This window comes from Gastrolobium bilobum, unplaced genomic scaffold (assembly GCF_033153095.1).
Source record: "Gastrolobium bilobum isolate Gb01-03AN ecotype WA unplaced genomic scaffold, APGP_CSIRO_Gbil_v1 utg57217, whole genome shotgun sequence".
NCBI classification, from domain to species: domain Eukaryota; kingdom Viridiplantae; phylum Streptophyta; class Magnoliopsida; order Fabales; family Fabaceae; genus Gastrolobium; species Gastrolobium bilobum.
In genome coordinates, this window is record NW_026895090.1 from 128,723 (window position 1) to 140,472 (window position 11,750).

At 43.1% G+C, this 11,750-nt stretch overlaps 1 non-coding gene across 1 annotated transcript; it reads right to left on the bottom strand.

The window, feature by feature from the left end:
* Positions 1-7,989: 7,989 nt before the first annotated feature.
* On the bottom strand, positions 7,990-8,096 carry LOC133295703 (small nucleolar RNA R71). The gene has a single exon (XR_009749397.1). It is a non-coding gene; the product is annotated as a small nucleolar RNA R71 (small nucleolar RNA).
* Between the last annotated feature and the right edge of the window lie 3,654 nt (positions 8,097-11,750).

Below are 11,750 nucleotides of genomic sequence, written 5' to 3' on the forward strand. Positions count from 1 at the left end.
CCAACGTGCAAGCCTGCAACATGTCCTCCAAGGTCTGGATAGTCTGCTCAGTCTGTCCATCAGTCTGAGGGTGATAGGCTGTACTCAGTCTCAACTGCGTACCAAAAGCTCCCTGCAGCGCCTCCCATAACCAAGATGTGAACTTCGGGTCCCTATCACTGATGATGCTCACGGGCACCCCGTGAAGCCTCACAATCTCGCGAACATACAATCTAGCTAACTGCTCTGTAGTGAAGCTCATCTTCACTAGAAGGAAATGGGCAGACTTCGTCAGTCTGTCCACAATGACCCATATCGAGTCACAACCAACCTGAGTCTTCGACTCTTCGGCAAACCCACCACGAAGTCCTTGGAGATGCTCTCCCATTTCCACTCTGGAATCTCAAGAGGCTGAAGTTTACCAGACGGCTTCTGGTGTTCGATCTTCACTTTTTGGCAAACCAAACACTTGGACATAAAGATGGCAACATCTTTCTTCATGCCCGGCCACCAGAAGTTCTTCTTCAAGTCTTGATACATCTTAGTAGCACCAGGGTGGATAGAAAACTGACCCTTATGGCCTTCTGCCATAACCTCTTCTGTCAACGGACCTCGAGGAACCACAATCCTCCGCTGGAACAAAAGCAATCCATCATCATTCCAAGACACACCGTCTTGGTTCTTCACATAATCCAGACACTCTCTCTGAACTTGTGCCTCTTTAATCTTTTCTAGCAACTCGTTCACAACATCAGATGCTTCCAACCCGAGAAATACGCTCGCACACGGAGCGGTCACTGCCAAGTGGCGAAACTTCTCAACCACATCGAAGTTACCAAGTAGCAAACTGGATGAACTACTGGATTTCCGACTCAAAGCATCGGCTACCACATTGGCCTTGCCAGGATGATACCTTAGCTCAAAGTCGTAGTCCTTTATGAACTCCATCCATCTCCTCTGCCTCATGTTCAACTCCTTCTGGTCGAACAGGTACTTCAAACTCTTGTGGTCACTGAACACCACAAACCTCAAGCCAAACAGGTAATGCCTCCAAATCTTGAAAGCAAACACAATCGCAGCCAACTCCAAATCATGAGTCGGGTAGTTCTCCTCGTGAGGCTTCAACTGCCTCGAAGCAAAAGCAACAGCTCTACCAGACTGCATCAGCACACAACCCATCCCCTTTCCAGAAGCATCACAGTAAAGCTTAAACTGCTCCTCAGGATCAGGAAGGATCAACACAGGTGAAGAAGTCAATCTCTCCTTCAACTCCTGAAAGCACGCCTCACACTCGTGAGTCCACACAAATGGAGTCTCCTTTCGGGTAAGGCGAGTCAAAGGGAAAACCATCGTGGAAAAACCCTTGATGAACCTCTGATAGTAACCGGCCAAACCTAAGAAGCTCCTCACCTCCGTAGCTGTCTTGGGCCTCTCCCAATCCAACACGGCCTCAATCTTGTTGAGATCCACTGCAACTACATCTGCTGAAATCACATGCCCCAGAAACTTAACTGATTTGAGCCAAAACTCACACTTAGAAGGTTTAGCATAAAGCTTTTTCTCCTTCAGCACTTGCAGAACTATCCTCAGATGCTCCGCATGCTCCTCCTCAGTCTTGGAGTAGATCAGAATATCATCAATGAAGACAATTACAAACTGATCCAGATACGGCTGGAAAATCCTGTTCATGTAATCCATGAACACTGCCGGCGCATTTGTGAGTCCAAACGGAATCACCAAATACTCAAAATGACCGTATCTCGAACGAAACGCGGTCTTCGGGACATCCTCCGGCTTCACCCGAATCTGATGGTATCCAGACCGGAGATCAATCTTGGAATACACACAAGCACCCCTGAGCTGATCCAACAGATCATTAATCCGAGGAAGGGGATACTTGTTCTTGATTGTCACCTTGTTCAACTGCCTGTAGTCGGTGCACAATCGCATTGTCCCGTCCTTCTTCTTCACAAAGATAACCGGTGCTCCCCAAGGAGACACACTCGGTCTAATGAAATCTTTCGCCGAAAGATCCTCAATATGCTTCTTAAGCTCAGCCAACTCCGGTGGCGACATCCGATAAGGAGCTAAAGAAATCAGCCCCACACCGGGCAACAAGTCAATGGAGAACTCTATCTCCCGCTGTGGCGGAAACTCAGGAATCTCCTCAGGAAACACCTCGAGGAACTCCCCCACCATAGGAATGCCAGTGATATCCTCCTGTGTCCCACTCACCAATCCACCCAACATGACATAACCCAATACCCCTGCTCGCAGCGCTCTCCTGGCCTGCAGCAGTGAAATGTATGGCGAGGAACTAGTTGTGGAATCACACGGAGACATCACCACGCGCTTTGCACAGCAATCAATCAATGCACAGTTTCTAGACAACCAATCCATGCCCAGAATAATCTCAAGGTTGGCCATCGGCAATCCTATCAGATCTACCGAGAACTCACGGCCATCCCACTGAAACGCTACATCGCGATGTACAGTGGTAGAATCACAAATCTCTCTGGTGGCGGTAGTCACCCGCAACGGTGGAGAAAGCACAACACTGGGCAACTCAAGCCCCAAGGCAATCGGGGTAGCAACAAACGAATGAGTAGCCCCAGAATCAAAGATAGCATCGACAAAAGAATCACCAATAGACACAGTACCTCTGACAAGGTTCGGAACGCGGTCCGACTGCTTCCTATCTAGTGTATACACTCTCCCAACAGAAGGTGGCACTGCAGGTGCCGAAGAAGATGCCATCGGAACCATCTGCAAAGGAACTGCCTGAACAGCTGCAGCTCTCGCCGTCGACGATGGACAATCTCTAGAGAAGTGGCCCTCCTGACCACACTTGAAGCACAGCAACTGCCCCGTAGCATAGCGTCCCACATGCTCCTTCCCACATCCCGAACATCTCGGAGTGGTAGGAGGCCTAGCAGAATTCCCCTGATGTGAAACAGCTCTCTTGAACTGACCAGGCGCCTGCCTAGTCGCTAACTGCTTTCCCTTGCTCTTATCAGCAAACCTCCTGTCCTTCCAAGAAGTAGGAGCAGGAGTGGAACCACCTGTTCCCTTGCTCTCCTCAACCTTGGCCCTCTTGGCCTTGCTTGCCACGCAAACATCCTCGATGTCCTTACACTGCTGAACCAGTGTACCAAAGTCCCTTGAAGCAGCACCAGCAAGATGCTCAGCAATCACCTCACTAAGTCCCCTGCGAAACTTAGCTGCCAGAAACAACGGAGTGGGAGGAACCATCCGGAAGTGTGCAAACATCACTAGCTCATTAAACTTAGCCAGGTACTCATCAACAGACATCGAGCCTTGTACCAAATGATCAAACTCCCCCTGCTTCCTCTCCTGCGCATCATAGGGAAAGTATCGGCCCAGAAAGCACTCCTCAAAGAATGGCCACGTCATGACACGGCCCTGCCTCTCAAAAGCACGAGAGGTGTGCGTCCACCACTCATGGGCATCGCCCTCCAGCATGTAGGTCGAGAACATCAGCTTCTGTGGGTCTGTACACTGCATGACCCGAAAAATCTTGTCCAGCGACTCTAGCCATCTCGCAGCAGCAATAGGATCCAAAGACCCCTCAAACACAGGTGGCTTATGCTTCCTGAAAGCATTCAGCCGGCGATCGATCACATCACGATCCTCAGCAATCCCCACAAGGGGCTCCCCTGTCTCAGCGGCATGAGTAGCACTCCCGATGTGACTATGGCTCTCCTCCTGAACACTAGGTGGAGGCGGTGACGGTGGTGGCGGTGGTGGTGGATCCTGGCCAATAGCAGGACCAGCTCTCATCTCCTCCAACATGACTCTCATCATCGTCATGTTCGCCATCCTGTTCGCCTCGAGGACTTCCTCAGTGGTCCTCCGGTTCGCTTCACGAACCTCAGCTGCGGCTATCTGGTTCGCCTCGCGAACAGCTTCCATCATTGCCGCGTTGGCCACTCTAGCGGCCTCCTGATCGGCTAACCTAGCCGCCTGCATCTCAGCCAATGCAGTCAGGATAGGATCGGATTGATCCTCAGAAGTCTCTCGTGTTCTCCTGGACCTTACCATGACTCTGCACAAGTTACACAAATTATGAGTTGATCAGGCCCACGCAATGTGATCACATATACATCATCATAATAAAATTCGACGGAGTAAACACAAAGACAGACACAACCAAACAACCTAGCAATTGCAATACATACAGGCTTTTCCCTCGAACCATTGCTCTGATACCATAAATGTAACACCCCGTATATATCCGGTAATGTTATCATAATATCGTATTAAGCTGCGCTTAATTAAAATGCGGAATTACTTTTTCTTTTCAATTATGATGTCATTAACATTACCAATCTTGCTTAATAATCAATTAATAAAACATCGCCTGTATGTAATTGCAATAAAACAGCTAACTGAAATACCTCATAACATAGATAATATAAGTGTGGCTCTAGTCACGGAACTACAACAACGTAGACCAGACCATCTAACAGTTTATACAACTCCAAATACAAGTACTAACAGAAAGTGTCATGGACAATCCCCATGCTCACTCAAATAAGGAAACATGCCCAACATCAGTCTCAACAATAACATATCATAAATAGCGGAAACATAAACAACATCCAAATCCAGTCATGCTAACATATAAGCAGAAACAACATAATCAGCTAAGCTCCGGCCTCCTGCCGCCTGAGGCATCAATACCCACACTACCTGATCCTGAAATAAGCATTCCCCAAACATGGGGTAAGATCTCTAATCTAGAAATCTCAGTAAGTCAGTGAGTCCTCAAGGATCTTCCACCCCAAGCTCACTTACATGTGCAATATAAGTTTAAAAAAAGTTTATCATTTATCATTTCTAAAACAATGTAATGGAGCAGATAATCATGTCATGTGTGTCAATACTAATCTACTGGTCAGAGACAGTGCAGGTATACGTCTATCACCTACACACCAAGCAAGTACCACTTGCATTCACCCCGGTACACCGTCTTGTATGGCGCTACATACTCAGGCTTCCCGTCAAGATGAAACAACACATGCATATTAAAAGCCATTACGTGTAAAGTTCAATCAACATATCAAATATCCAAAAGCATGTACACAGCTTGCATAAACCATACCCCCATGGGACATGGTGGAACCACAACATGGCTAAACCGAGGACACGGAAGCTTACCTTGCAAGCTAACTCCAAAAGCCAAGAGTCCACAGCTCAAAGTCCAAACACAGCAGATTCACAATCTGTTATAGACCAATATTATATCAATAATAATGCAACACAAGCATATAACTTAAAGACAACGCCTCTCCTTACGTTTAACGCCTTAAGGCTCCATACCAAGCCATAAGTCCTTAATCACTTGATTCTGACTTAGTTCATTAATTACAGAAGTTTAACTTCATCAATCTAGGGTCCACAAACCCCCAATAGCCTACTGTACACACAGCACAGCTACTGTTCTACGAAATCCCAGAATATCCGGATATTCCTCGGGACCATATCCGGATATTCCATATCCGGATATCTTACTGGACATATTCGGATATGCAATATCCGGATATTCAGAATCCCATATCCGGATATCTAATATCCGGATTTCCAAATCCCATATCCGGATATCCAATATCCGGATATTGTTCGGGCATATATCCGGATATTTCACGACAGAATGCAGAAACTGCATTTCGTGAAGATATCCTTCTAAGGTTGGGTTTTTACCGATTTAAAGCACCTAAACATGCATATCTAGGTGTGTTCAACATTACTCAACAACAAGTTATCATCTTTAAGCCTTAACATGCATCAAGCTTTCATTTTTAAGCATTAAACTCATGATCAAAGGTTGGTATACTGATGAACCCTTAGTTCATCATGGTTTTTAGCAGGAATTAGGATCAAATTGTGTGATTAAATGATGAAAAACAAGGTTAATTTCCTAAGATGTCCTCAATTACAAGTTCAAGAGCTTTATTGGAAATTTGAATGATTCTTGTAGGAAAAGCAAGCTTGAAAGACAACTGGAGAAGGAAGAAGATGCTGGAGCTCAAGAGGAGAAAAATTGCCTAAGTGTTGAGTGCTAAAACATCCACACTGAGCGTTTTAGCGCCCTGTTACAGAAAGAGGCCAAAACTTGCTGGTGATGAGCGCTAAAACGTCCACACAGAGCGTTTTAGCGCGCTGCTACACTAAGAAGATGGAAAATTGCTGGTCTTGGACGCTAAAACGGCCTGTAATATGCGTTTTAGCGCCCTAAAGTGGAAAAGATTCTGGTCTTCACCGCTAAAACGTCTGAATCAAACGTTTTAGCGTTGGAGTCAGTTAAAGTTAGTTGAGCATTCACCAAGTTTGGACGCTAAAACGGTCATTCCTTAACGTTTTAGCGTTGAAATCAGTTGAAAGCAGTTGAGCATACGTAAAGCATGGACGCTAAAACGGCCACTTATGGACGTTTTAGCGCCCACATCAGTTTTCTGTTTTTAATTGTAACACTATATAAGGCAAAGCCTTGACATTTAGAGGGGATCTTGGGGGATCTGAACTCTCTCTCTCTCTCTTAAACTTAGTCTGACTTCTCTCTAAATTCTTTTAGTTTTTGTATTAGGATTTCCTTGTAATAGTTTGGAGATTGAAGACTTTCAACATGGAAATGAAGTTTGCTTCTTCTTCTCTTATTTATTCCTTAGTCATGTCTGAGTAGAGTCTTTGTAGTCTGAATGCAATGGAACTCCATGATAATATTATGTTGATTTGATTAATATGATGACGTATTTTTCATGTGCTGATTTGAGATTTTCTGAGTTAATTATTTCTATCAATGAAGTAGTATAGAACAGGGATGTTTATATGACTTCTGTATTTGATAATCTCAACATCAGAATTCTAGTACTCAAGGGATTGATGCTAGAGTTCTGATGTAATCTTAAAACCTTAGTATTTCATGCATGTATTAAGAAAGAAATCACCAAGGGATTGGGGTTTCTGATTAATGTTTCTATCAGGGTAGTAAGGGATTACATCTTGATGATAAGTAAAAGGTTGATTAACATCACATGGAAAGGAATTCATCATATGATCAATTCTTATATGGTTTATCATGGAGGAAAGTTGTTTTCTGACTACTTGTTGTTTTTATTAATTCCTAATCCATATTTACTTGTGTCAATTTACTCAAAATCAATTTTTTTGGTGACAAATTATTCATGATTTTTACAAACTCTTATTTGATTCAAATTAGTTTTCTATGGTATATTGGTGTTTGAACACAATTCCTCGTGGGAACGATCTTTACTCATCATTTTATTACTTGTACGACTAGTGCACTTGCTAGATCTGCAACAAGTTTTTGGCGCCGTTGCCGGGGAATTTGTTTTTCAACACTAACTGATACTATAGAATTCTGAGATTGAATCCTTTTATTTTCAGTATTTTAGTTTATGTTAAATTTCTGGTCAATTTTGATTCTGGTACATGCGAGGTACACTTGATCCAAATTTGTTGTTATATGATCCAGAATTAGAAAGGACATTGAGGAAGCACAAAAGGGCAGCCAGGCAAAGGAGACAGTTGCAAGAAATTGGTGAATCAAGTACGGTTAATCAGGAAGATATAATGGCAGAGAATCACAGACCACCACCACCACAGAGGACACTGGGAGAGTACATGACTCCTGCAGTGGTTCCTCCAATTGGGAGTGTTGTGCGCCCAACAGTGGAGCCCAACAACTTTGAATTGAAGCCTGCTTTGATACATTTGGTGCAGAAGGATCAGTTTGCTGGAACCAGTGCGGAGGACCCTTACTTGCACATAGAGAACTTCCTATTGTTGAGTGATACTGTGAAGATAAATGGTGTCACAAGAGATGCAATTCTGTTGAGACTATTCACTCATTCACTGACGGATGATGCAAGGAGATGGCTGCAATCATTGCCACAAGGAAGTATAACAACTTGGGATGATTTGCAAACCAAGTTCTTGCAAAGGTTTTTCTCAGCATCCAAGAGGGCCAAGTTGAAGGATGAAATTACAAGCTTTAAGCAGAAAGAGTCAGAATCTATTTATGAGGCTTGGGAGAGATTCAAGACTTTGTTGAGGAAATGTCCACAGCATGGAATTGAGGCATGGCAACAAGCAGCAATCTTCCTGCAAGGAATGACCACTAACACTAGAACCTTAGTGCATGCCACTGCTGGTGGATCATTGACTACCAAGACCCCTCAAGAAGCCTTAGATATCTTTGAGTCATTAGCATCTCAAGAATTTGATAATGCTCCAGTGGCTGACAGAAGGACAGGAATTATCAGGTTGGATGGGTATGATGCTTTGTTGGCAAGGAATGATCAACTGATGCAGACACAGAGACAACAGCAGCAACAATTAGATACCCTTATTAAGCAACTCTCTTCACAAAAGGTAGCTTCTGTGGAAACAAAGAGTGTATGTGCTATCTGTGGTAAGGGCCATGTGACAGAGGAGTGTGATTATGGGGGATCATCAGAACAAGCAGAGGTGAATGGAGTGTGGTATGATCAAAATAATCAAAGGAACTACAACAATCAGGGAAAGAATGTTTATATGCCACCATGGAAAAACAAGAATCAACACCCAGGATTCAGCTATAGTTCCAACCACCAATTGAATCCACCATTACATCCTCCACCACCACATATGAAAGAGCAGTCAAGTGATCCTGCTGCATGGGAGAAAGCGTTTGCTCAGTTATCTAAGACAACTCAGGATTATATTCAGGGTTCTACTTCATTCAGGGAAGAGACAACTGCATTCATGCAGGAGACCAGAACTTCTTTCAGAAATCAGGAAGCATCAATCAGAAATTTGGAGACCCAGATTGGTCAATTATCAAGACAGATATCAGAGAGACCACAAGGGAAATTTCCAAGTGATACACTGGTGAATCCTAAGGAGCACTGTAAAGCAATTATGACAAGAAGTGGGTTGGTACTTCAACCAGGGAAAAAGAAGGTGGAAAATAAAAAGAATGAAGAAGAGGTTGTGGTTGAAGATGTAGTCTCTGATGATGAAGGAGAGAAAATGAGAAATGAGAAAAGTGAAGAGGAAGTAGTTGTTAGAGATGTTATAGTTGGAGTTGACAAAGAAGAGGAAGGGAAGGACAATAAGAATGAAGGAGAGGTAGAAGTTGGTAAAAATGCTTTCCCACAAAAGATGATGAAGTGGGAAAAGAAGAAGATGGCTGACAAGAAAGAACAGCCAGTTAGTTTATCTCCCTATGCTAAAGTTCCCTACCCTCAGAGGTTGAAGAAAGAGATTCAGAAGCAGCACTATGCAAGATTTCTGGATATCTTCAAAAATTTACAAATTAACATACCATTTTCTGAAGCACTGGAAAATATGCCTCACTATGCAAAATTCATGAAGGATCTTCTTACTAAGAAGAGGAAATTAACTGATGGTGAGACAGTGGCCCTAACAGCAGAGTGTAGTGCCCTAATCCAGAAGAAGCTTCCTACAAAAATGAAAGATCCAGGAAGCTTCAGTATCTCTATTGCTATAGGAGATGTGGAGGTGGGAAAGGCATTGTGTGATTTGGGAGCCAGTATAAACTTGATGCCGTTGACAGTATGTAGAGCTTTGGGAATTAACACTTTAAAGGAGACCAATCTTATTCTGCATCTTGCAGATAGGTCTATCAAGAGGCCTGAAGGTGTGGTTGAAGATGTCTTGGTCAAGGTAGACAAGTTTATTTTTCCAGTGGATTTTGTGATTCTTGACATGGAGGAAGAGGATACAGAAAGTCCTTTATTGTTAGGAAGACCCTTTTTAGCAACTGCAAGATCTTTGATAGATGTTGAACAAGGAAAGTTGTTGCTAAGGGTGGATGAGGAAACAGTTACAATTGATGTATTCGAAACCATCAAGCATCCTGTTGATGTGGAGGATTGTTTTAGATTGGATGTGATACAGGAGGTTGTGGAAGAAGTGAATAAAAAAGAAGAATTCCCAGTTGAGGAACAAAGATCAGAAGAAGAGATAGGTACAGAAGATTACCAAGAAGAGCCAGAAGTGGAAGAGCTTGAGAAGAAGATTGATGACATTCCAAAAGGAGCACCTAAGGTAGAACTTAAGGAATTACCTTCACATTTGAAGTATGTGTTCCTTGGGGATGATCAAACATATCCAGCAATCATTAATGCAATGTTGTCGGATGAGGAAGAAGGGAAGTTGATTAAGGTACTCAAGAAGAATAAAATGGCTATTGGATGGCAGTTTTCAGATCTCAAGGGTATTAATCCTTCCTTTTGCACTCACAAAATATTGATGGAAGAAGAGGTCAAACCAGTAAGGCAACCACAGAGGAGACTCAACCCCACTATGAAGGAAGTAGTGAGGAAGGAGGTGGTGAAGTTGCTTGATGCTGGGATGATTTACCCAATTTCAGACAGTGCTTGGGTGAGCTAGGGAATTTAGATTCTGTGTTTAAAAGATGTCAATACTGTAATTTGGTTTTGAACTGGGAGAAGTGCCACTTTATGGTGACAGAAGGTATAGTTCTTGGACACAAGGTGTCTAGGAATGGAATTGAGGTGGACAGGGAAAAAATTTCTGTGATAGAGAAACTTCCTCCACCTGTAAATGTTAAGGGTGTGAGGAGTTTTCTTGGTCATGCAGGATTTTATAGGCGGTTTATAAAAGATTTTTCAAAAATTGCTAAGCCCTTATGCAAGTTATTAGTTAAGGCAAGAATTTCTGTTTGATGATGAATGTTTGCATGCATTTCATGTTTTAAAAGAAAAGTTGACCACTGCACCTATCATGATGGCACCTGATTTTTCATTACCATTTGAATTAATGTGTGATGCCAGTGACTCTGCCGTAGGAGTGGTATTGGGCCAAAGAGTGAATAAATTGTTGCATGTCATTTACTATGCCAGTAAGATCTTAAATGATGCACAAAAGAATTATGCTACTACAGAAAAAGAATTACTGGCTATTGTGTATGCATTTGACAAATTCAGGCCATATCTGTTAGGATCAAAAGTTATTGTTTACACTGACCATGCAGCTTTAAAGTATTTGTTGAGTAAGCAGGATGCTAAACCCATATTGCTCCGCTGGTTGTTACTATTGCAAGAGTTTGAGGTAGAAATCAAGGACAAAAAGGGAGTTGAAAATTTGGTGGCCGACCCAAGGACTTTCCAGGATTACAGAAAAAGAGCTTCAAGAGGGTCCTTAGTAGTGATAGAGAAGAGTTTCCTGATGAACATGTTTGGCAATATGTGCTGTAACAGAGATGGTTGGGGATAAAGTCTTATCTATCAGTACACCACCATGGTTTGCTGATTTTGCCAACAATAAAGCTGCTGGATTGATGCCTAAGGATTTAACATGGCAACAGAGGAAGAAATTTCTGCATGATGTTAAGAGGTATATTTGGGATGATCCATATCTTTTCTATAGATGTTCAGATAGTGTGATCCGACGGTGTATTCCAGAGGAAGAACAGAAGGATGTGTTGTGGCATTGTCATGGTTCTGCGTATGGTGGACATTTTGCAGGTGAGAGAACTGCAGCAAAAGTTTTGATGAGTGGCTTCTACTGGCCCACTTTGTACAAGGATGCAAAGAAATTTGTGGAGGCATGTGACAACTGTCAGAAAACTGGGAATATTTCTAGGCGACATGAAATGCCGTTGAACAATATCCAGGAAGTGGAGATCTTTGATGTTTGGGGTATGGATTTATGGGACCTTTCCCTTCTTCCTATTCTAACAAGTATATATTGGTGGCAGT